The sequence below is a fragment of the Phyllobates terribilis genome, unplaced genomic scaffold (genome assembly GCF_046119375.1).
Source record: "Phyllobates terribilis strain yellow unplaced genomic scaffold, ASM4611937v1 Scaffold_10__3_contigs__length_209671492, whole genome shotgun sequence".
NCBI lineage: Eukaryota > Metazoa > Chordata > Amphibia > Anura > Dendrobatidae > Phyllobates > Phyllobates terribilis.
The window spans coordinates 26,115,257-26,139,227 of NW_027362770.1; the positions used below are offsets into that span (position 1 = coordinate 26,115,257).

General features: G+C 45.4%; 1 protein-coding gene across 1 annotated transcript in view; it reads left to right on the forward strand.

The window, feature by feature from the left end:
- Positions 1-211: 211 nt before the first annotated feature.
- CD14 (CD14 molecule) overlaps positions 212-23,971 on the forward strand; it is a 31,482-nt gene continuing 7,722 nt past the window's right edge. Inside the window, exon 1 of the mRNA XM_073649267.1 lies at positions 212-373. The gene's annotated coding sequence lies outside the window, so the exon portion shown is untranslated. The remainder of the gene's footprint in view (positions 374-23,971) is intronic.

Consider the following 23,971-nt stretch of genomic DNA (forward strand, 5'->3'; position numbering starts at 1 on the left):
AGGTGCAGTACCCCTGTGGCGACTGAACCCTCAGGGGCGCCACATATACATTGCTCATACATCTACAATACAAGTGTGAGATATCATTGTCTGGCATTACCAATGGCATTACCTCACCTCTGCGAGGAGAAATTCTTAAAATAATATTGCATCTGTGATCCTGCCCTGAGTACAGATGCAATTCAGAATTACTATTACGCAATATGAGAATCTCAAAAGGAAGTCTGTTCTCTCATGGCAGCACTTTTTTCTGTGTGAGTTAAACTTTACTGGAAGGCGGAGAGTCAGGATATAAATTGCTTCACTTCCAGCAGCAAAAGGAAAGAAGAAGAGAATTTGACAACATAGAAGAAGTCTGGGCCTCAGATAGAAAGTGAGCTCCTTATTATCAGGTTTTATGTGATGCTGCATGTTCCTTCTTATATGTAATTACAGAGCAATCTGTTTTTCTGGTTTATTTCCAAAACTACTATTTAGGTAGCATGTTAATAGGACAATAAGCAATAGTATTACAGTGAAATTCCCTCAAGGTGGTTTTGCATTTTACATTTTTAACGAATGTCAACTGTGGATTAACAGGAAAATATGACACGCTATGAACTGTGCACTTTTTGTGGTGTTTGTTTTGTTTTATACATTCACAGTGCTGTGTTTGGATCCTTAGCATTGTTCCCAAGGGGGGATCCTTTAGGGGCTCCTTTAGGTATAGTGTTTTTTTATGTTATCCCATAGGAAAAAATATACATGGAAAAAAACACATATGTATAAAAAAATGCCATAAAAAAAGTATGTAAAGATGTATTAAAATCATGGTGTTTTGTTTAACAGCTAAAAAAAAAATATGCCAAACAAAGTTTGAAGGAAGCCTTAACCGGATTGTAATGGTCAGGCACTTGTTTCTAACAAACAGATGGTAACGGATCTGGAATTTCATGAAATCAGAAGCAGATGTAAAATAGACGTAAATGGGGAGACTTGAATATAAAACAAAGTTATAGTGTAGATCACCTTTTTACATTTTAGTAATATTTATAAAGATAATCTGTGAACAAGCCTTTGTCCTTAAGCTGAGAGGAGCATAATGTAAGGGCAAAGACCCAGATTTCAGCGATGTGTCACTTATTGTGCTTCTTGCTGTAGTTTTGATAAATATCACTGAGAAGCAGTGGCGTAACTACACTGTGTGCACAATTATTAGCCAAGGGAGTATTTTGACCATATCATAATTTTTATGCAGATTTTCCAACCTCAGGCTGTTTAACCTTGAATGCTTATTGGATGAAGCAGATCAGGTGATGTGTATTTGTGTAATGAGGGGGTTGTGACCTAAGGATACAACAACCTTTATCAGGGTGTGGAGAATTATTAGGCCTTCATTTTTCAATGAAACAAGGATTTTTACGCAGGACAATGCTCAGAATCGCAGTCGCCACTGAATGGCTGCCAATAATGACCTTAAAGGGAACCTGTCACCAGACAAATCGCTATTAACCTGCAGATATGGGGTTAATCTGCAGGTTAATAGCGTTATTAATCTGCCTGGCACCCGCACTTTGACCCCTGCTGCTGAGAGAAAATTACCTTTATTCCAACCCCCCCCACCATTCTGGTGTCAGTCAGGAGGGCTACGCCGGCGGGGGTTCAGTAACCGCGCCCTCAGCCCTGTCTGACACCCGCTCTGTGTTAGAACAAAGGTAATTTTCTCCCGGCAACGTGCGAGTTACGGGCAGGTTAACCCTTTAATGACTGGGCCATATTCCGTTTTTGCATTTTCGTTTTTTGCTCCCCTTCTTCCCAGAGCCATAACTTTTTTATTTTTCCATCAATATGTCTGTGAGGGCTTATTTTTTGCGGGATAAGTTGTACTTTTGAACAACATCACTGGTTTTACCATATCGTGTACTGGAAAAAGGGAAAAAAATTCCAAGTGCGGTGAAATTGCAAAAAAAGTGCAATTACACAGTTTTTCTCCAGGTTCGATGTTTTGATCGCCCGTTATTGCATTTTATTGCAATGTTGCAGCGACCAAAATTTTTTTTTTTTATTTTTTTTATTATTGTTTTATTTTGAATAGGGTGGTGATTTAAACTTTTATATTTTTTTAAAATATTTTTTTTATATTTTTAAAAACATTATTTTTTACTTTCTGCATGCTTCAATAGTCTCTATAGGAGACTAGAAGCTGCTGTTGTCTGATCCCCTCTGCTACACACAGGTAGCAGAGGGGATCAGATCGCCTGTGTGTAGCAGAAATACTCATTTGCTATGAGCACCTACTGCTGGGCAGTCATAGCAATCTGGCAATGACAACCGTAGGGGTCTCCTGCAGACCCAGGGTTATCATGCCAACCCATCGTCGACCTGCGATCATGTGACGGGGTCGCCGATGGGCGAAGCCAATGACGCACTTCCTGGAAGCGAGAGTTAACTGCCGATTCCACCCGCAGCTTTTGCAGGCACATGTCAGCTGTATAGATCAGCTGTCATGTGCCCGGAAAGGTACGGATTCAGGGCTGGAGCCCACACCAAACATGGGGATATGACGTGTGTCGAAGATTATCCCCATATCTGCTTATCCCCTTTTCTGGTAACAGGTTCCCTTTAAAAATGAATAGAATAATGACATGGTCCCTTCCTCACATGATCTAAATACTTCTGAGAACTTATGGGCCCTTCTTAACCCCTTAGTGACCAAGCCCATTATGTCCTTAATGACCAAGCTAAATTTTACAATTCTGACCAGTGTCACTTTATGAGGTAATAACTCTGGAACGCTTCAACTGATCCCCCTGATTCTGAGATTGTTTTTTTCGTGACATATTGTACTTCATGACAGTGGTAACAATTCTTTGATATAACTTGAGTTTATTTGTAAAAAAACGGAAATTTGGCAAAAATGTTGAAACTTTTGCAATTTTCAAACTTTGAATTTTTATGCCCTTAAATCAGAGAGATACGTCACACAAAATAGTTAATAAATAACATTTCCCTAATGTCTCCTTTACATCAGCACAATTTTTGAAACAATTTCTTTTTTTTTGTTTCTCATTTTTACAACAAACTTTACAAAACCATTTTTTTACATTTGAAGTGTCTTTGGGGGGCCTATATGACAGAAAATACTTAAAATTGACACAATTCAAAAAATTGCACCCCTCAAAGTTCTAAAAAACCACATTGAAGAAGTTTATTAACCCTTCAGATGCTTTACAGGAACTAAAGCAAGGTGGAAGGAAAAAAATGAACATATTACTTTTTTTCACAAAAATTTTATTTAGCCCCAAATTTTGTATTTTCACAAGGGTAACAGGAGAAAATGGACCCCAAAATTTGTTGTGCAATTTCTCCTGAGTACGCCGATACCCCATATGTGGGTTAAAACTACTGTTTGGACGCACAGCAGGGTTTGGAAGGAAAGGAGCACCGTTTTCTCTAAGTGCCCACGCTGCGGAAATGAAGCAGAAATTTTCTGCTTCATTTCTGCATGTCCTCTCCCGGATAAACACATGCGGAAATCCGCACGTGTTTATCGTGCGTTTATCGCGCGATTTCCACATGCGGAATTGCCTTGGGGTTTTTATTGCACTGCAAAGGCAATTCCGCTTGCGGAAACGCAAAATTAATTAACATGCTGCGGATTTTTCCCCGCATCAAAAACGCTGCGGAAAAAAACGCAGCATGGGCATTAAACTTGCGGAATCCCCTTGGGGACCATGGGGGGTAGATGACATAGCGTTTCACAAGCGTATACGCTGCAGAAATTCCGCAGCATATATGCTTGAAAAACGCTACGTGGCCACATACCCTTAACTTTTTGAATGCAGAAATGGCAGGAATCAAGAGCTTAAGCCATATCGCATTTGGAGAGCCCCTGATGGAAACAGTGGAAATCCGCCACAAGTGACTCCATTTTGGAAACTAGACCAATCAAGGAATGTATGTAGATGTCTGGTGAGCACCTTGAACCCCCAGATGCTTCACAGAATTTTAAATCGTAGAGCTGTAAAAATAAAAAATATTTTTTTTCCTCAAGAATGTACTTTTAGCCCAATTTTTTTTTATTTTCACAAGGGTAACAGGAGAACATGGACCCCATAATTTGTTGTGCAATTTCTCCTGAGTACATTGATACCCCATATGTGGGGTAAAGCTACTGTTTGGGCGCACAGCAGGGTTCGGAAGGGAAGGAGCACTGTTTGACTTTTTGAATGCAAAAATGGCTGGAATCGAGAGAGAACACCATGTTGCGTTTGGAGATCCCCTGATGTGCTTTAACAGTGGAAACCTCCCACAAGTGACCCCATTTTGGAAACTAGACCCCTCAAGGAATGTATCTAGATGTGTAGTGAGCATCTTGAACCCCCAGGTGCTTCACAGAATGTTATAACTTCCAGATGTGAGAACTAAAAATGTAATTTTTTTCCACTAAAATACTGTTTTAGCACCAAATTTATAATTTACACGAGGGGTAAAATGGACCCTATAATTTGTTATGCAATTTTTACTGAATACAGTAATACCCCATATGTGTTTGAACTCTACTGTTTGAGCACACAACTAGGGTCAGATGTGAATGAGCACTACTTGGCTTTTAGAATGCAGATTTAGTTTTAATAGATTGTGGGCTCCATTAGCCGAGCCCCTGAGGTGCCAGAACAGCAGAAACCCCCCCAGGTAACCCCATATTGGAAACTTCACTGCATAAGGAATTCTTCTAGGGATGTAGTGAGTATTTTGAACCCATGTGCTTCACAGAATTTTATAACATTAGGACATGGAAATATGACATTTTTGTTGTAAAAATTAAATTTTTGTATTTTCTGCAAATTTTTCAGATACACAAGGGTTAATAGGTGAAACTGGACACCATAATTTATTGCACAATTTTCCCGAAGGCAGTGATGCCACATATGTCATCATAAATTACTGTTTTGACACATGTAAGGGCTGAGAAGGAAGGAGCGCTATTTGATTTTTGGAGCACAGATTTTGGTACAATGGTTCTGGGCGGAGCCCTAAAAGTGCCAGAACAGCAGTAAAAACCCCAAAAGTGACCCCATTGTAAAAATTGTACTTCTCAATGAATTCATCTATGGTTGCAGTGACTATTTTGTAACATACATGCCAGGCTTTTTTAATGGAGAATAGCAAATGTGTCTGTTTAGTGCCCATACATTGTGCCCCCTGTAGTAGAGCGGCTTGCTCGGCTGTATGCGGAGGTAAACAAGGAACACTGTCTCTTTAAATTTCAGGTTGATTTATTAAACATCATAAATCAACCTGGAGTCTATAAAGTAAACAGGGCCCATTTTGCATAACGGCAAAACAAAATACAAAGATGCAGCACAGTCCGTATATTGGCCGGGGTCCGGCCACTCAGGGTGTTAGCCACGCACAGTTCAGCACAACACATGCAAGCTCCCCTCTGGAGCAGGTTTCTCCAGACACGGAACACACCTGAATGTAAACGCTGGCTATTTAAAGCCCAGACCACTCCATGGAGTGGAGATATGGTGGATGGCCTCCCGCCCTGCACTTAGCGATCCACTTATAAAACATGCCCTTGTAAACCTGGCTCATTAACCCTCTCTGCATCTAATATGCAGGAGCAACTTCCATGTTTCACATCACTGAAGCTAATAGCTTCAGTGAAACATATCTCCCCTCCAACACTCTGCCAGTGACCTTGTCACACCCCATACAGCGTAGTTCACCCATATATTGTAGCGCCCCCATACATTGTGCCTAGCTTGTGCTTCTGAAGACACGCACCCCGTAAATTGTTAGGTGTGCATTCCCCACTACAATAATGTCAAACATGTGGCCGCTTACTGCGGTTTAGGCACAATGGGGCTCAGAAAGAGGGGGACATTTGGATTTGGGAGCACAGAGTTCACTGGATTTTATTTGAGGGGGCAGGAGCAGTCGCTTTTCCAGGTCTTTGTTCTACCAGTAACGTGGGAACCCCCTATAGTTCCATTGACAGATGACAAATCAGAGTGAGTGCTGGTTTTGTGCGGGATAAATTGGAGTTTTTATTGGTAACATTTTGGGTCACATAATATTTTTCGATCGCTTTTAGAATAAGACTGGATCTTGTGTTCTATGCTAAGCACTTATGTCGGGGTTTCCGTGTGAATCCCACAAAAATGTGATTCAGACGAAACCCCTGATGGAACAACCCACCATAATGAGGCAGATGGAACAACTTTGGGCTCCGTTTGGCATTTCCTCTGGTGGTATCCATCTTTTTAGGCGTGCACAGATCTCTGGTCGTCAACTTTTATGCGCTAAAAAGACGCCTAAAATGATGGGACACCACCAGAACAGAGACCAGTCCAAAGTGACTCCATCTGCCTCTTATGTGATTGGCTCCATCTGGGGTTTTGTCTGAATCGCGGTTTTGGGGAATTTACATGGAAACCCCAACATAAGCGCTCAGCAGAGAGCGCAGGATAAATGTGAGCCAAGCCTTATTCCGATTTTTGGGAGGCAGAATGAAAATATAGTACAAGAATAATTCTTATTTTTGTGTGGTTCACCGTGCGGTATAAGTGATAAGGCGGATTTATTCTTCGGGTCGGTGCGATTACAGCGATACCAGATTTATATCGTTTTTTTTTTTATGTTTTGCTTCCATCACATAGTAAAAATGCTTTTTTATAAAAAAGTATTTTTTTCGTCACCATATTCTGAGAGCTGTAACTTTTTTAATTTATGGTTATCAGCTGTATGAGGGCTTATTTTTTGCGAGACAAGTTGAAGATTATTTTTTGGTACTATTTTGGGGCACATAGTAATTTTTGATTGCATTTTATTCGGGTTTTTCATACACAGAATGAACAAAAACAGCAATTCAGTTATTGTTTTTTTTTTTTTTTATTTCACTTTTTTACACTTTTGCACCCTGAGACATGTATATATTTTTTTCTGATCACTGGTCTCATACACTGCAGTACTCTTTTACTGCAATGCATGAGAGCAGTCATTGAGTCACTGACTCAGCCTCTGAGACCCGGCTTATAGCTGAATCTCACAAGCCACCATACCCTGGGGTCATTAAATGACCACAGGGTGCCATGGTAACCATCGGAACCTGTGATTCTCATCGCGGGGTCCGATGGTTACTAAGGGGGGACCCCCTTGTAACAGCTTAAATACCACTGTCACGATTGACAGCGGTATTTAAGGGGTTAATCGGCCCTGATCGGCATCAAAACCGTCCAGGGTTGATACTGCAGGGTGTCAGCTGTCACATGCAGCTGACACCCACGGGAATTGCCACAGCCGTGCGAGGCCATTCACTTATTCCTCAGGGCCGTGCAAGAGCGGCGCTGAGCAATAAGTACCCTTAACGACCGCCATGAAAAGGTGTATTGGCGGACTTTTAGGGGTTAAATAGGAAATTCTCTCTCTCTCATTATTCTGGCATTTGGCAAATATTAAAAATGATGGTAATCCTACTTGACCTAAAACGGGAAAGGTTTATTCTGATTTCATGTCAGATATTGAGAAAAACATGCATATGTGTCTTTTTATATAGTGTATGTAAACCTCTGGTTTCAACTGTAAATGTGATAGAAAAACAATGCTATAAGGTAATATTTCTAAATAATACACTTACAATAAGCTCTGGAGGTTCATTTTCATGTAGATCAGGCCCATAGATTTTAACACCTCATTTACATATTAAGAAAAAAATGTGATGTTCTCTGCAATAACACATCGGATTGCAGATATAAAGGTATCATTTTGTTCAACTTTCTATGACCTTCATGCCCATGTAGATGGTTTAGGAAGGTAGATCCTACTGACACTCCCTTTAAAGAGCACTTGCTGGCAGGTGAAAAGTGTTCAGTTTTTGCTCCTTCAAGTAATCTGTTCTTTTTTTTTAATCCACCATATGGTTCAAGAGGCATGGGCCTTTAGATTTAGTGCTAATTTTTATAGCGCTTACCAAGGGCGTGTGGCTCACATGGTTATAATGAAGCCTAAAGACACGCCCCAAGGTATCCTGTAAGTCACACCCCCTTGTAAACACCATAAAAATTAGCGCTAAGTTAAAAGGCTCATATCTCTGGAATCATATGGCGGGTTAAAAAAAAACGGAATACTCAGAAGTATTAACTCAAGGGGGCCGAATAATATTGCACGCCCCACTTTTCAGTTTTTAATTTATTTAAAAAGTTTAAAATATCCAATAAATTTCGTTCCACTTCACGATTGTGTCCGACTTGTTGTTGATTCTTCCCAAAAAAATTTGAATTTTATATCTTTATGTTTTTATGTTTGAAGCCAGAAATGTGGCAAAAGGTAGAAAAGTTCAAGGGGGCCAAATACTTTCACAAGGCACTGTATATGTTAGCATGCAGGGGTATAATTTGGCCAAGGCTATTTTACACCCCCGGGTATAGTTTGGCCTAGGACAGTTTATCTTCCGGAATATACTCAGGCTTGGGCTAAACTATACCCGGGTTTAATCTGGACAGAGGTTAATTTGGCCTGTTACTCTGGATCTCGAACGTGGACACACAGCAAATGGGAAGCAATTTAAATGTACTGTCCAGCTCAAAGGAAGGGAGGCCACATCCTTACCTGCACTAATTGCAGAAACCTGAAACTAAACTGAAAAAAACATATACTTTATGGATGACTATGGGGGTGCATTATACTTTATGAATGACTATGGGTGCATTATACTTTATGGTGGACTATGAGCTGTGCATTATACTACATGAATGACTATGGTCTGTACATTATATTATATGAAGGATATGTGTATTATACTAATATGCATGACTATGGACTGTGCATTATACTACATGGATGACTATGGGCTGTGCCGTATATTATATGGAGGACTATGGGATGCATTATACTATATGGAGGACTATGGGGGGTGCATTATTTATTCTGCTATAGAGCCCCATGACTTCTTGTATGCCCCTGGTGAGTATAATAGTTTAATTTCTTCTATACATTAAGGAACAGTGGCATAATAAGGACACGTACCAAGATTGAGGATATATATACCAGCATGGGGCCCAGGATAAGGGACATATAGCAGAATGGGTGATATACACTGCTCAAAAAAATAAAGGGAGCACTTAAACAACAGAATATAACTCCAAGTAAATCAAACTTCTGTGAAATCAAACTGTCCACTTAGGAAGCAACACTGATTGACAATCAATTTCACATGCTGTTGTGCAAATGGAATAGACAATAGATGGAAATTATTGGCAATTATCAAGACACCCTCAATAAAGGAGTGGTTCTGCAGGTGTGGACCACAGACCACATCTCAGTACCAATGCTTTCTGGCTGATGTTTTGGTCAATTTTGAATGTTGGTTGTGCTTTCACACTGGTAGTAGCATGAGACGGACTCTACAACCCACAGAAGTTGCTCAGGTAGTGCAGCTCATCCAGGATGGCACATCAATGCGAGCTGTGGCAAGAAGGTTTGCTGTGTCTGTCAGCGTAGTGGCCAGAGGCTGGAGGCGCTACCAGGAGACAGGCCAGTACACCAGGAGACGTGGAGGGGGCCGTAGGAGGGCAACAACCCAGCAGCAGGACCGCTACCTCCACCTTTGTGCAAGGAGGAACAGGAGGAGCACTGCCAGAGCCCTGCAAAATGACCTTCAGCAGGCCACAAATGTGCATGTGTCTGCACAAACAGTTAGAAACCAACTCCATGAGGGTGGTATGAGGGCCCGACGTCCACAGATGGGGGTTGTGCTCACAGCCCAACACCGTGCAGGACGCTTGGCATTCGCCACAGAACACCAGGATTGGCAAAATCGTCACTGGCGCCCTGTGCTCTTCACAGATGAAAGCTGGTGCACAGTGAGCACATGTGACAGACGTGACAGAGTCTGGAGACGCATTAGAGAGCGATCTGCTGCCTGCAACATTCTTCAGCATGACCGGTTTGGCAGTGGGTCAGTAATGGTGTGGGGTGGCATTTCTTTGGAGGGCCGCACAGCCCTCCATGTGCTCACCAGAGGTAGCCTGACTGCAATTAGGTACCGAGATGAGATCCTCAGACCCCTTGTGAGACCATATGCTCGTGCGGTTGGCCCTGGGTTCCTCCTAATGCAGGACAATGCCAGACCACATGTGGCTGGAGTGTGTCAGCAGTTCCTGCAAAATGAAAGCATTGAAGCTATGGACTGGCCCGCCTGTTCCCCAGACCTGAATCCGATTGAGCACATCAGGGACATCATGTCTCGCTCCATCTGTCCAGGAGTTGGCGAATGCTTTAGTCCAGGTCTGGGAGGAGATCCCACAGGAGACCATCCGCAACATCATCAGGAGCATACCCAGGCATTGTAGGGAGGTCATACAGGCACGTGGAGGCCACACACAATACTGAGCCTCATTTTGACTTGTTTTAAGGACATTACATCAAAGTTGAATCAGCCTGTAGTGTGTTTTTCCACTTTAATTTTGGGGGTGACTCCAAATCCAGGCCTCCATTGGTTAATAAATTTGATTTCCATTGATGATTTTTGTGTGATTTTGTTGTCAGCACATTCAACTTTGTACAGAACAAAGTATTCAATGAGAATATTTCATTCACTCAGATCTAGGATGTGTTATTTGAGTGTTCCCTTTATTTTTTTGAGCGGTGTATATATACCAGGATGGGGCCAGGATGAGGGACATATATGCCAGGATGAGGGACATATATAACAGGATGGAGGACGCATATACAGTACAGACCAAAAGTTTGGACACACCTTCTCATTTAAAGTTTTTTCTGTATTTTCATAACTATGAAAATTGTACATTCACATTGAAGGCATCAAAACTATGAATTAACACATGTGGAATTATATACTTAACAAAAAAGTGTGAAACAACTGAAAATATGTCTTATATTCTAGGTTCTTCACAGTAGCCACCTTTTGCTTTGATGACTGCTTTGCACACTCTTGGCATTCCTCTTGATGAGCTTCAAGAGGTAGTCACCGGAAATGGTTTTCACTTCACAGGTGTGCCCTGTCAGGTTTAATAAGTGGGATTTATTGCCTTATAAATGGGGTTGGGACCATCAGTTGTGTTGTGCAGAAGTCTGGTGGATATGTAGCGCCCCGAGGGTTTGGCCACTACAGGGGTATTGCACCTCAACCAGAGGTGTGGTATTCCATAAGGATGGAATATGGACCAGGGCTCAGTTAGCTGCACACATATACACTCCTCATTTCCGTGGGACAGCTCTACAGTGCTCCCATTAGTATGCAGACACGACTGACTGTGTCCCTAGCTGGAGTGGGGAGGGGGGGAACCCTAGTGATGTGGGAGCAGATAGGGGCTGATTTCTGGGCATAGGAAGGAGCTCATTGGATGCAGGTCACCTGGTCTCAGACACGGAGGAGGAGGTATAAAAGGTGGGCACCATCTTAGAACAGTGTTCAGTCTGTGAGGAGAAGACAGGGAGCAGAGGCTCTGCAGGAGCTCTGCTCCAGAGCCAGGCCCAGGAACACGGGCAGGGCGAGAGGGAGAGAAGGAAAAGGAACGGAACAGAGAAGGAAAAGGAACAGAACAGAAAGAGAAAGGAACAGAATAGAAAGGCCCAGGAACATGAAGGCAGAAGGGACCCTAAGGACCCAGGAGATTACGGGTGACGGGTCAGGCAAGGAAAGGGTACCGGATCCCAAGTTGGTGGAGGCAAATAATCTTCAGTCAAGAACCGGAGGTCGTGATCATTTATTGGTGCGACCCCTCGCTAAATCTACTAGGAAGGCACCACATAGGGCCAGGGAAGCTGGCGCCAAGTTCTCCCAGAGAAGGCCCGAGGCAGCCGGACAGAAGTTTGGTCACTGGTGGGGCACGGCCAGAGGAAGGATAGAAGGGAGTTCTGTGCCATGCTCCTGAATTGCCTGGGGGTTGACCGAGCCCCTCACCTGGTGGATGCAGCACGGCTTGGGCAGTCACTACCTGTACAGAAGTGGCTTGGAGTATACGAACTGTGAGTAAAAGACCCTGGACTGCAACACGTTGTCTTTGTGTGTCTTACCTCGCCAGCACTAATGGTACTGGGACTCCCTGCACCACCATCCCCACCATCTACGCTCATTGCCCTGAGGCTACACTCCTCCCGTGGGGAGTTATACTATTCTCTGCTGCACCCACAACACCAGCCTCAGCTTTCTGCCCTGCAGCGGCAGTTCACTCTGACCACAATCCACGGGTGGCGTAGTCGGACATTAACCTAAAACATATAATAGATTGCCACTGGTCTGACCACCTTGAGCCACGGGACCGGGTTGCCACTACTACCCCCATCAGCACCGTACACTAGAAGGCCCGGTTCCGAGTACCCCACGGCCCAGGGGGCGACTCAGATACACAGCTGATAGTCCTACTGAATAGACTGTTAGAATTTGTATTATGGCAAGAAAAAAGCAGCTAAGTAAAGAAAAACGAGTGGCCATCATTACTGTAAGACATGAAGGTCAGTCAGTGCGAAAAATTGGGAAAACGTTGAAAGTGTCCCCAAGTGCAGTTGCAAAAACCATCAAGCGCTACAAAGAAACTGGCTCATATGAGGACCGCCCCAGGAAAGGAAGACCAAGAGTCACCTCTGCTTCTGAGGATAAGTTTATCCAAGTCACCAGCCTCAGAAATCGCAGGTTAACAGCAGCTCAGATTAGAGACCAGGTCAATGCCACACAGAGTTCTAGCAACAGACACATCTCTACGACAACTGTTAAGAGGAGACTTTGTGCAGCAGGCCTTCATGGTAAAATAGCTGCTAGGAAACCACTGCTAAGGACAGGCAACAAGCAGAAGAGACTTGTTTGGGCTAAAGAACACAAGGAATGGACATTAGACCAGTGGAAATCTGTGCTTTGGTCTGATGAGTCCAAATTTGAGATCTTTGGTTCCAACCACCGTGTCTTTGTGCGACGCAGAAAAGGTGAACGGATGGACTCTACATGCCTGGTTCCCACCGTGAAGCATGGAGGAGGAGGTGTGATGGTGTGGGGGTGCTTTGCTGGTGACACTGTTGGGGATTTATTCAAAATTGAAGGCATACTGAACCAGCATGGCTACCATTCCGTTTAGTTGGACCATCATTTATTTTTCAACAGGACAATGACCCCAAACACACATCCAGGCTGTGTAAGGGCTATTTGACCAAGAAGGAGAGTGATGGGGTGCTACGCCAGATGACCTGGCCTCCACAGTCACCAGACCTGAATCCAATCGAGATGGTTTGGGGTGATCTGGACCGCAGAGTGAAGGCAAAAGGGCCAACAAGTGCTAAGCATCTCTGGGAACTCTTTCAAGATTGTTGGAAGACCATTTCCGGTGACTACCTCTTGAAGCTCATCAAGAGAATGCCAAGAGTGTGCAAAGCAGTTATCAAAGCAAAAGGTGGCTACTTTGAAGAACCTAGAATATAAGACATATTTTCAGTTGTTTTACACTTTTTTGATAAGTATATAATTCCACATGTGTCAATTCATAGTTTTGATGCCTTCAGTGTGAATGTACAATTTTCATAGTCAAGAAAATACAGAAAAATCTTTAAATGAGAAGGTGTGTCCATCTTTTGTTCTGTACTGTATATATATACACACATATGATTTACTCAGGATGGGGAGGAGGGCTGCCCGGTCCAAATATTGTATCGGGGCCCATCAGACTTTAGTTACGCTACTATATACAGTGCAAAGAAAACTATGATGGAATTATTATTTCTATTTTCCATCTCAAAAGATAAAGAAATAATGTTAATATATTATATCAATTTCTGGCATATTCACATTATATAAATATCTGTTAGATGTTGTAAAGAATATTAATACCGTGTTAGCCAGTAGATAGAACAATATTGGAATCTGAGAGTCCTCAGTGGTTGATACCTTTTAATGGCTAACTGAAAAGATGGTAAACATAGCAAGCTTTCGAGACAGCTCAGGTCTCTTCTTCAGGCTAATAATGACACCAAATCTGAAAACACATATATATGTACATAGGCAAAAGAAAGAGAAGAAAAAAAAAGGGAAAAAAATCAATGCTATGTGTTGTCGTAAATACGACAGGTGACGTGAAGCAGAGTCAGGCTAGGGAGGGGGAGAGGAGCTGGGAAAGTTAGAGCAAGATTCTAAGATAGGCGGAACAAATTGTATTATTGGTATATGGTTAGTAACCTGTGGAGATCTGAAAATACTTAAGTGAGTTGTGGAAAGCGATAAATCAAAGCAAGAGAGTTCACATACATGTCAAAAGTTCATTGTCCTCAAAATGGAGTCTCTTGGAGATGTGATATCCCCAGTTGTCCTTTAAATTTTTATAACAACACATGAATATATGATATCCCCAAATGCCCATTTATTTTGTATAAAAGCTCATGAATCCATGTGATACATTTAATCCTGTTTTGAATGTATCAAAGGTTGTTATCAGTTTGTATTCCCAAATTCTTCTCTCTCTCCGAGATTTGAAGTTGCTTTTTAAGATGAGCAGATTCATATCTGTTAAACTGTGGTCAGGGCTGGAAAAGTGCTTTGCTACAGTTAGGTGCATACGCTTTTCTTTTATTGTGTGGCGATGAGAATTCATCCTTGTTCTGAATTTCTGCCCAGTCTCCCCTATGTACATGCCACCTGTTGGACATTTGGTACATATAATTAAATACACCACATTGCTTGTGATGCAACTGAAGGTACCTGGGATCTTGTAGTCCTGATCTGTCCCAGGACAATGAACTTTTGACATGTATGTGAACTCTCTTGCTTTGATTTATCGCTTTCCACAACTCACAAGTATTTTCAGATCTCCACAGGTTACTAACCATATACCAATAATACAATTTGTTCTGCCTATCTTAGAATCTTGATCTAACTTTCCCAGCTCCTCTCCCCCTCCCTAGCCTGACTCTGCTTCACATCACCTGTCATATTTACGACAACACATAGCATTGATTTTTTTCCCTTTTTTTTTCTTCTCTTTCTTTTGCCTATGTACATATATATGTGTTTTCAGATTTGGTGTCATTATTAGCCTGAAGAAGAGACCTGAGCTGTCTCGAAAGCTTGCTATGTTTACCATCTTTTCAGCTAGCCATTAAAAGGTATCAACCACTGAGGACTCTCAGATTCCAATATTGTTAGATGTTGGTTACTCCTCCGGAACCCACACGTAACTCTAGAACAGAGAAGCAGTCGAGTATGCCACCAATGACGTGCCATAGATATCCAGATGCCTCGGGAATCTGCACCAAAAGGAAGGTCCCCAGATAAGAGTATATGCTAACTGTCAGTTGACCCTCCTTTTAAATGCAGATTCAAGAGGCATCTGGGCAAATATGAGACGCCAATTGAGAATGAATGGAGCAGTGGTAGAGATGCTCAACCTCCATTTCGATGGGGGCTCAGGATCAGTGGGGATCTGAGCGGTCGAACCCCAGTGATCAGAAAGGTATCACCTTTCCTTTGGATGAAGATAACTTCCAATTTTAAGGGGTTGAAATAAAGAATCTGGCACATGACAACATGGCTTAATTGAGAGTAAGGTGATGTAGGTGCATGGAAAAAAATGACAGGATTATCTGAACAAAAGGACACCACAATTAAATCTCAACATATTTTTACGCCAAGTTCCTCTTTGTATCCGAACAACTAGAGACCTAGAAATTAGATAACAATGTACAATAACTTCCAATTCCTAGTAGAGCCAAACATTGAAATACAAGTTGGCACAATAATTTCATTTTCCAAATCTTAGAGGACTTGGCACAAATGCAAACACTTCAGATGTCTATTTGTCTCACAAGTTAGCAAATAATCACACGAACATACAGTGGCATGTAAAAGTTTGGGCACCCCTGGTCAAAATTGCTGTTATTGTGAACAATGAAGCAAGTTGAAAATGAAATGATCTCTAAAAGGCCTAAAGTTAAAGATGACACATTTCCTTTGTATTTTAGGCAAAATATATAAAATATATATATATATATATATATATATATATATATATATATATATATATATATATTTTTTTTTTTTTTTTTCACCTTTTACATTTTAAAAATTACAAAAAGGAAAATGGGCCAATGCAAAAGTTTGGGCACCCTGCGTGATTAGTAACACCCCTTTTGAAAGTATCACAGCTTGTAAACGCTTTTTGTAGCCAGCGAAGAGTCTTTCAATTCTTGTTTGAGGGATTTTCAGATCAGGGGGCTGTGAGGGCCATTGTAAAACCTTCAGCTTGCGCCTTTTTGGGTAGTCTATTGTGGATATTGACGTGTGTTTAGGATCATTATCCATATGTAGAAGCCATCCTCTTATCAACGTCAGCTTTTTTACAGATGGTGTTATGTTTGCATCAAGAATTTGTTGCAATGTTAGTGAATCCATTCTTCCCTCTGCCCATGAAATGTTCCCCTTTCCATTAACTGCAACACAACCCCAAAGCATGATTGGTTTACACCCATGCTCAATGGTTGGCAAGATGTTTTTTCCCTGAAATTCTGTGCCCTTTTTCTCCACACATACCTTTGATCATTATGGCCAAAGAGTTCTATTTTAACATCATCGATCCACAGGACTTGTTTCCAAAATGCATCAGGCTTCTGTAGATGTTCTTTTGCATACTTCTGATGCTGCATTTTATGCTGAGGACGCAGGAGATGTTTTTTTCTGATGACTCTTCCATGAAGGTCATATTTGTGCAGGTGTCTCTGAACAGTAGAACAATGTACCACAACTCCAGAGTCTGTTAAATCTTTCTGAAGGTCTTTTGCCGTCAAGCGGGGGTTCTGATTTGCCTCTCTAGCAAACCTACAAGTAGCTCTCACTGAGATTTTGCTTGGTCTTCCAGATCTTATCTTGACCTCCACTGTTCCTGCTAACTGCCGAACTGAGGAAAGGGCAATTTGAAAACATTTTGCTGTCCTATTATAGCCTTCTGCTGCTTTGTGGGCCTCCACCATTTTAATTTTTATAGCGTTTACAAGCTGTGATACTTTCAAAAGGGGGTGCTACTAGGCACTAACCATGCAGGGTGCCCAAACTTTTGCATTGGCCCAGAAATGTGTCATTTTTAACTTTAAGCCTTTTAGAGATCATTTCATCTTCAACTTGCTTAATTGTTCACAATAACAGTAATTTTGACTAGGGATGCCCAAACTTTTACATGCCACTGTTAATTATCACATGAGATATTTGCAAGTGGATCCCATGGATTGACAGAAGAAAGCTTCACTGTCCTAAAATGAAGAATATTTTTTATCTCATCGTATACTATTTTTGACACTAGTTTTCCTGAGATTAGTGGAAAAGATGATTATCTTCACCTTATCATAGAGAGCTATGGGTGAGATGGTATCCACACAGCACACAGCATCCATACCCCTACTTAAAGAATAATTCAAGTCCCATATGCTAGGGGTCTCAAACACGCGGCCCGAGGGCCGCATACAGCCCCTGAGGCTCCTTAATGTGGCCTGCAGGCACAGGAGCCCCCTTAATGATTGCGGCCTGGTCTTGAGGGCCGCCAAAGTCAGTGATTCTTTTCAGTTGAATGTTCTACAAGTTAGGGACCAGCATGAGCCATTACTACAAGATGGGGACCAGGATGGGCACATTACTACAAGATGAGGACCAGGATGGGCACATTACTACAAGATGAGGGCCAGGATGGGCACATTACTACAAGATGGGGACCAGGATGGGCACATTTGTACAAGATGAGGACCAGGATGGGCACATTACTACAAGATGTGGACCAAGATAAGCACATTACTACAAGATGGGGACCTGGATGGGCACATTACTGCAAGATGAGGACCAGGATGGGCACATTACTACAAGATGGGAATCAGGATGGGCTCATTTCTACAAGATGGGGACCAAGATAGGCACAATTCTACAAGATGAGGGCCAGAATGGGCACATTACTACAAGATGGGGACCAAGATAAGCACATTACTACAAGATGGGGACCAGGATGGGCACATTACTACAAGATGGGGACCAGGATGGGCACATTACTACAAGATGGGGACCAGGGTGGGCACATTACTTCAAAATAGGGACCAGTATGGGCACATTACTACAAGATGGGGACCAGGATGGGCACATTACTACAAGATGGGGACCAGGATAGGCACATTACTACAAAGTGGGAACCAGGATGGGCACATTACTACAAGATTGTTACCAGGATGGGCACATTACTACAAGATGGGAACCAGGATGGGCACATTACTACAAGATGGGAATCAGGATGGGCTCATTTCTACAAGATGGGGACCAAGATAGGCACAATTCTACAAGATGAGGGCCAGAATGGGCACATTACTACAAGATGGGGACCAAGATAAGCACATTACTACAAGATGGGGACCAGGATGGGCACATTACTACAAGATGGGGACCAGGATGGGCACATTACTACAAGATGGGGACCAGGATGGGCACATTACTACAAGATGGGAACCAGGATGGGCACATTACTACAAGATGGAGACCAGGGTGGGCACATTACTACAAGATGGGGACCAGGATGGGCACATTACTACAAGATGGGGACCAGGATGGGCACATTACTACAAGATGGGAACCAGGATGGGCACATTACTACAAGATGGAGACCAGGGTGGGCACATTACTACAAGATGGGGACCAAGATAAGCACATTACTACAAGATGGGGACCAGGATGGGCACATTACTACAAGATGGGGACCAGGATGGGCACATTACTACAAGATGGGGACCAGGATGGGCACATTACTACAAGATTGTTACCAGGATGGGCACATTACTACAAGATGGGAACCAGGATGGGCACATTACTACAAGATGGAGACCAGGGTGGGCACATTACTACAAGATGGGGACCAGGATGGGCACATTACTACAAGATGGGTGTAGCGTCGGCGTCCCTGCCTCCTGCTAGGCAGGGACGCTGTTTCCCTCACCTCTCCGCTCCGTGCCCGGCGTCTTCCTCCCGCTCTGCTGGCAGCGCGCGCTGCTTCCCAGCCACGGTGCTTAGGGCACGCGCGCTCCCCCTCTCTTAAAGGGGCCGCGCGCGCCGTCCTAAGGAGTCCCCGGCCAATGGCCGGAGGACTTCACCATATATAAGGCACCTCCTCCAAAATGGAGGTGCCCGAGCAATGTTGTTGCAAAGCCTTCACTCTGCTTCAGCCCTCAGGTCCCGTTACCAGTTACCTGCCAGTCACCTGCCAGATTCCTGCTTGTTACCTGCCAGTCACCTGTCAGATTCCTGCCTGTTACCTGCCAGTCACCTGCCAGATTCCTGCTTGATGCCAGCCTGATATCCGCTTACCTGCTTGCAAGCCTGCGGTCCGACGGTCTGCCCTCTGACACCTGTCAGTCTGTCTATGGACCAGCCTGCCCGCTCACCTGGGAGCGCTCACCTGCTACCTGCCTGCTAGCCTACCTGGAGGCTCTGCCGTCACTTGCCGTGACCACCTGCCTGTCCAGAGACTCTTGCCCGCTCACCTGGGAGCGCTCACCTGCTACCTGCCTGCTAGCCTACCTGGAGGCTCTGCCGTCACTTGCCGTGACCACCTGCCTGTCCAGAGACTCTTGCCCGCTCACCTGGGAGCACTCACCTGCTACCTACCTGCTAGCCTACCTGGAGGCTCTGCCGTCACTTGCCGTGACCACCTGCCTGTCCAGAGACTTGCCCGCTCACCTGGGAGCGCTCACCTGCTACCTGCCTGCTAGCCTACCTGGAGGCTCTGCCGTCACTTGCCGTGACCACCTACCTGTCCAGAGACTCTTGCCCGCTCACCCGGGAGCATCCACCTGCTACCTGTCTGCTAGTCTACCTGGAGGTTCTGCCGTCACTTGTCGTGACCACCTGCCTGTCCAGAGACTCTCGCCCGCTCACCTGGGAGCGCTCACCAGCCACCTGCCTGCTGTCCTTCTACCCAGAGACTGTCCCTGTCACTTGCCGTGACTATCTGCCCTTCTTCCCAGAGACTGTCCCTGTCACTTGCCGTGACTACCTGCCCTTCTACCCAGAGACTGTCCCTGTCACTTGCCGTGACTACCTGCCCGTCTTCCCTGGGAGCCACCCGCTTCCTTACAAGGATCGCCCCCTTGTATAGTTGCTCAGAGGTTCCACCTCCCAGACCCGTTACAGTTTGCTCGGGCCATGGAACCCGGTGGCACCCAAGCTCCCTCGCTCTCGGACCTATGTCATGAACTTTCCCGTCAGAGGTCCCAACAGGAGTCCATCCTGAGTCACCTGCGTGGTGTTAACTCCCGCCTGGACACATTGACTACCTCTTCGGGAGCTGCCTCCACTCGCACACTTACTACCCCGGCACCGCCGCAGCCCATCAACACCATGGCATCTCTTCCCGGTCCCCGCCTCTCCGCCCCTCCTCGTTTTGGCAGAGATCCCAGCCAGGCACGGGGCTTCATTAACCAGTGCACTCTGCACTTCGAACTGTTGACACACCAGTTTTCCAGTGACCGAGCCAGAGTAGCCTTCATCATGTCCCATCTCACGGGAGAGGCACTGGCTTGGCTAAATCCTCTATGGGAGAGAGGAGACCCCCTGGTGTCCAACCTGACAGCCTTTCTCACGGCCTTCCGGAAAGTCTTCGACGAACCAGGGCGGAAGACCTCATCCGCATCATCTCTGCTACGCCTCCGTCAAGGAAATCTCTCCGTGGGCCAATACGCCATACGGTTCCGTACCCTTGCTTCGGAGCTGGCCTGGGATAACGACGCCCTGGTGTCTGTCTTTTGGGAGGGTCTGTCCGGCCGTATTAAAGATGAACTCGCCGGTCGAGACATTCCTACCACTCTCGACGACTTAATAACACTTGCCACCCGGATTGACATCCGGTTCCAGGAGCGCGCCAAAGAGGTCACCCGTGAGAGGAGGTTTCCACGTCTAGCCCCTACCTACCAGAAACCTGTCACTTCCCCCGTTACTACCCAGGCGCACTCACCTGAGCCTATGCAGGTCGACCAGACCAAGATGGTCAAAACCCGTCAAGAGTTACGCCGAGCCGAGGGGAGCTGCTTCTACTGTGGCAGTAAGGAGCACCGGATCCGTTCCTGCCCGGAGAGGTCGGGAAACGCCTGTGTCTAGGATCGCTCAGAGAGGTCGTCCTAGACAAGAGTAAACCCTCTACATCTCTGTTGCTGTCGGTCTCTATCATCTGCGGGGAGAACCGTTATTTTGAACTAGCCCAACTTGACTCTGGAGCTGCCGGAAATCTCATTTCTCAGTCCCTGGTAGAGAAATACCGCATTCCCACCAAACCTCTAGCTGTACCCTTATCTGTCGCTGCCGTGGATGGGGGCCTCTTACCACATCCCATCCAACTCATCACCGAATCCATAACCCTGCAGGTGGGAATGCACTCTGAGAGCATCTTCTTTCATGTTCTGCCTGGACTCTCTCACGCCCTCTTACTAGGCCTACCTTGGCTTCAGAGACATGCACCCGTGCTTGATTGGCAGACCGGAGAAGTCCTTCGCTGGGGACAGGACTGCCATAAGACTTGTTTAGTTCCCGTCCATCCTGTCCGTCCTCCTCCTACTCCAGCCAATCTACCTGGTCTTCCGGCTCCTTATTGGTCGTATGCGGACGTCTTTAATAAAAAGGAGGCAGAGACATTACCCCCTCATAGACCATACGACTGCCCAATCGACCTGATGCCCGGCGCTACTCCTCCCCGTGGGCGCATTTACCCTTTGTCCGCTGCTGAGACCCGATCCATGTCAGAATATATTGAGGAGAATCTGGCCCGGGGATTCATCCAGAAATCTACTTCCCCGGCGGGAGCAGGCTTCTTCTTCGTCAAAAAGAAGGACGGCTCACTCCGTCCCTGTATAGACTATAGAGGCCTTAACCAGATCACGGTGAAGAATAAATACCCCCTTCCGCTCATTCCGGAATTATTTGACCGTCTGAGGGGGGCTAGAATCTTCACCAAGCTGGACCTCCATGGGGCGTATAACCTGGTCCGTATCCGTCAGGGGGATGAATGGAAGACGGCATTCAACACCCGGGACGGCCACTATGAATACCTGGTAATGCCCTTCGGTCTCTGTAACGCTCCCGCCGTCTTTCAAGAGTTGGTCAATGACATCTTCCGGGACCTTCTCTACTCCTGCATAGTGGTGTACCTGGACGACATCTTGGTCTTCTCTCCGGATCTCCCCACAAACCGGAGGGATGTTCATCAGGTTCTGCTCAGGCTCAGGCAGAACCACCTCTACGCTAAATATGAGAAGTGCCTCTTTGAGCAGACCTCGCTTCCGTTTCTGGGCTACATAATCTCTCAGACCGGCCTACGAATGGATCCTGAGAAACTGTCTGCCATCCAGAAGTGGCCCCGACCAGAGGGGTTGAAGGCTATTCAGCGGTTCCTGGGTTTCGCCAACTACTACCGCCTCTTCATACCACACTTCTCTTCCCGGACTGCCCCAAACTCTGCGCTCACCCGTAAGGGCACTAATCCCAGAGAATGGCCGCCCGAAGCAGAGGAAGCCTTTCTTTCCTTAAAACAGGCTTTCTCTTCCGCCCCGGTGCTGCATCGTCCGGACGGCAACAAACAATTCTTCCTGGAAGTTGACGCCTCCTCCTCTGGAGCCGGAGCGGTACTTACCCAAAAGTCGCCTTCCGGAAGAATGGTAACTTGCGGCTTCTTCTCCAAACTCTTCTCCTCTTCTGAGCGCAATTATTCTATAGGAGATCGAGAGTTATTGGCCATTAAGCTGGCACTGGAGGAGTGGCGTTACCTGCTCGAGGGGGCTCTTCACCCGGTAATAATTTACACAGACCACAAGAACTTGGCTTACCTCCAGAGCGCCCAGAGACTTAGCCCGCGCCAAGCCCGGTGGTCCTTGTTTTTTGCCCGCTTTGATTTCGTTCTTCATTTTCGCCCGGCAGACAAAAACATCAAAGCTGACGCCTTGTCCCGATCCTTCCTGGTGTCTGATCTAGAGGAGGAACCGAAGCACATCATTGATCCCGCCAGAGTAATGCAGGTGGCTCCCGTGAATCTAAATCGTCTCCCTCCCGGTAAGACGTTCGTAACAGTACCTGATCGGAAGAAGGTCCTACTCTGGGGTCACTCGTCTAAGCTAGCTGGCCACGCCGGTCAGAAAAAGACCCTCCAGCTTATTACCCGGCATTACTGGTGGCCTACCCTGCACAAGGATGTAATAGACTTTGTTTCAGCCTGTGTGTCCTGCGCCCGCAACAAAGTTCCGAGACACCTGCCAGCCGGTCGCCTCCTTCCTCTTCCAGTACCTGCTGCCCCGTGGCAGCATATAGCTATGGACTTTATAACGGATCTCCCTGTCTCTGCCGGTTGTACGGTCATTTGGGTGGTCGAGTACCGCTTTTCCAAGATGGTGCACTTCATTCCCCTGCCGGGTCTCCCGTCTGCACCCGAACTGGCTAAAGACTTTATCCGCCACATCTTCAGTCTCCATGGCCTGCCCCTCCACATCGTGTCGGATCGTGGGGTTCAGTTCACCTCACGCTTCTGGAGAGCCACATGTAAGCTGCTTGACGTCACCCTGGACTTCTCCTCCGCTTACCACCCACAGTCCAATGGTCAAGTGGAGCGGATCAATCAGATCCTGACCAGTTACCTCCGGCACTTCGTTAATGCCCACCATTTGGACTGGGTGGATCTCTTACCATGGGCCGAATTCTCTTACAATAATCACGAGAGCAAATCTTCCTCCAAATCCCCGTTTTTTGTAGTCTTCGGTCAGCATCCTCGGATCCCATTTCCCGTCTCCACCTCGGTGGACAATCCGGCTGCGGAATCTCTCATTAGCGAATTCTCCTCCATTTGGGAGAGTACCCGATCCGCACTCCTTCAGTCGTCCGAGCAGATGAAAAAACACGCTGACAAAAAACGCCTGGATCCTCCACAATTCCGTCCTGGAGATAAAGTCTGGCTCTCGTCCAAGTATGTCTGGCTCAAGATTCCCTCCTACA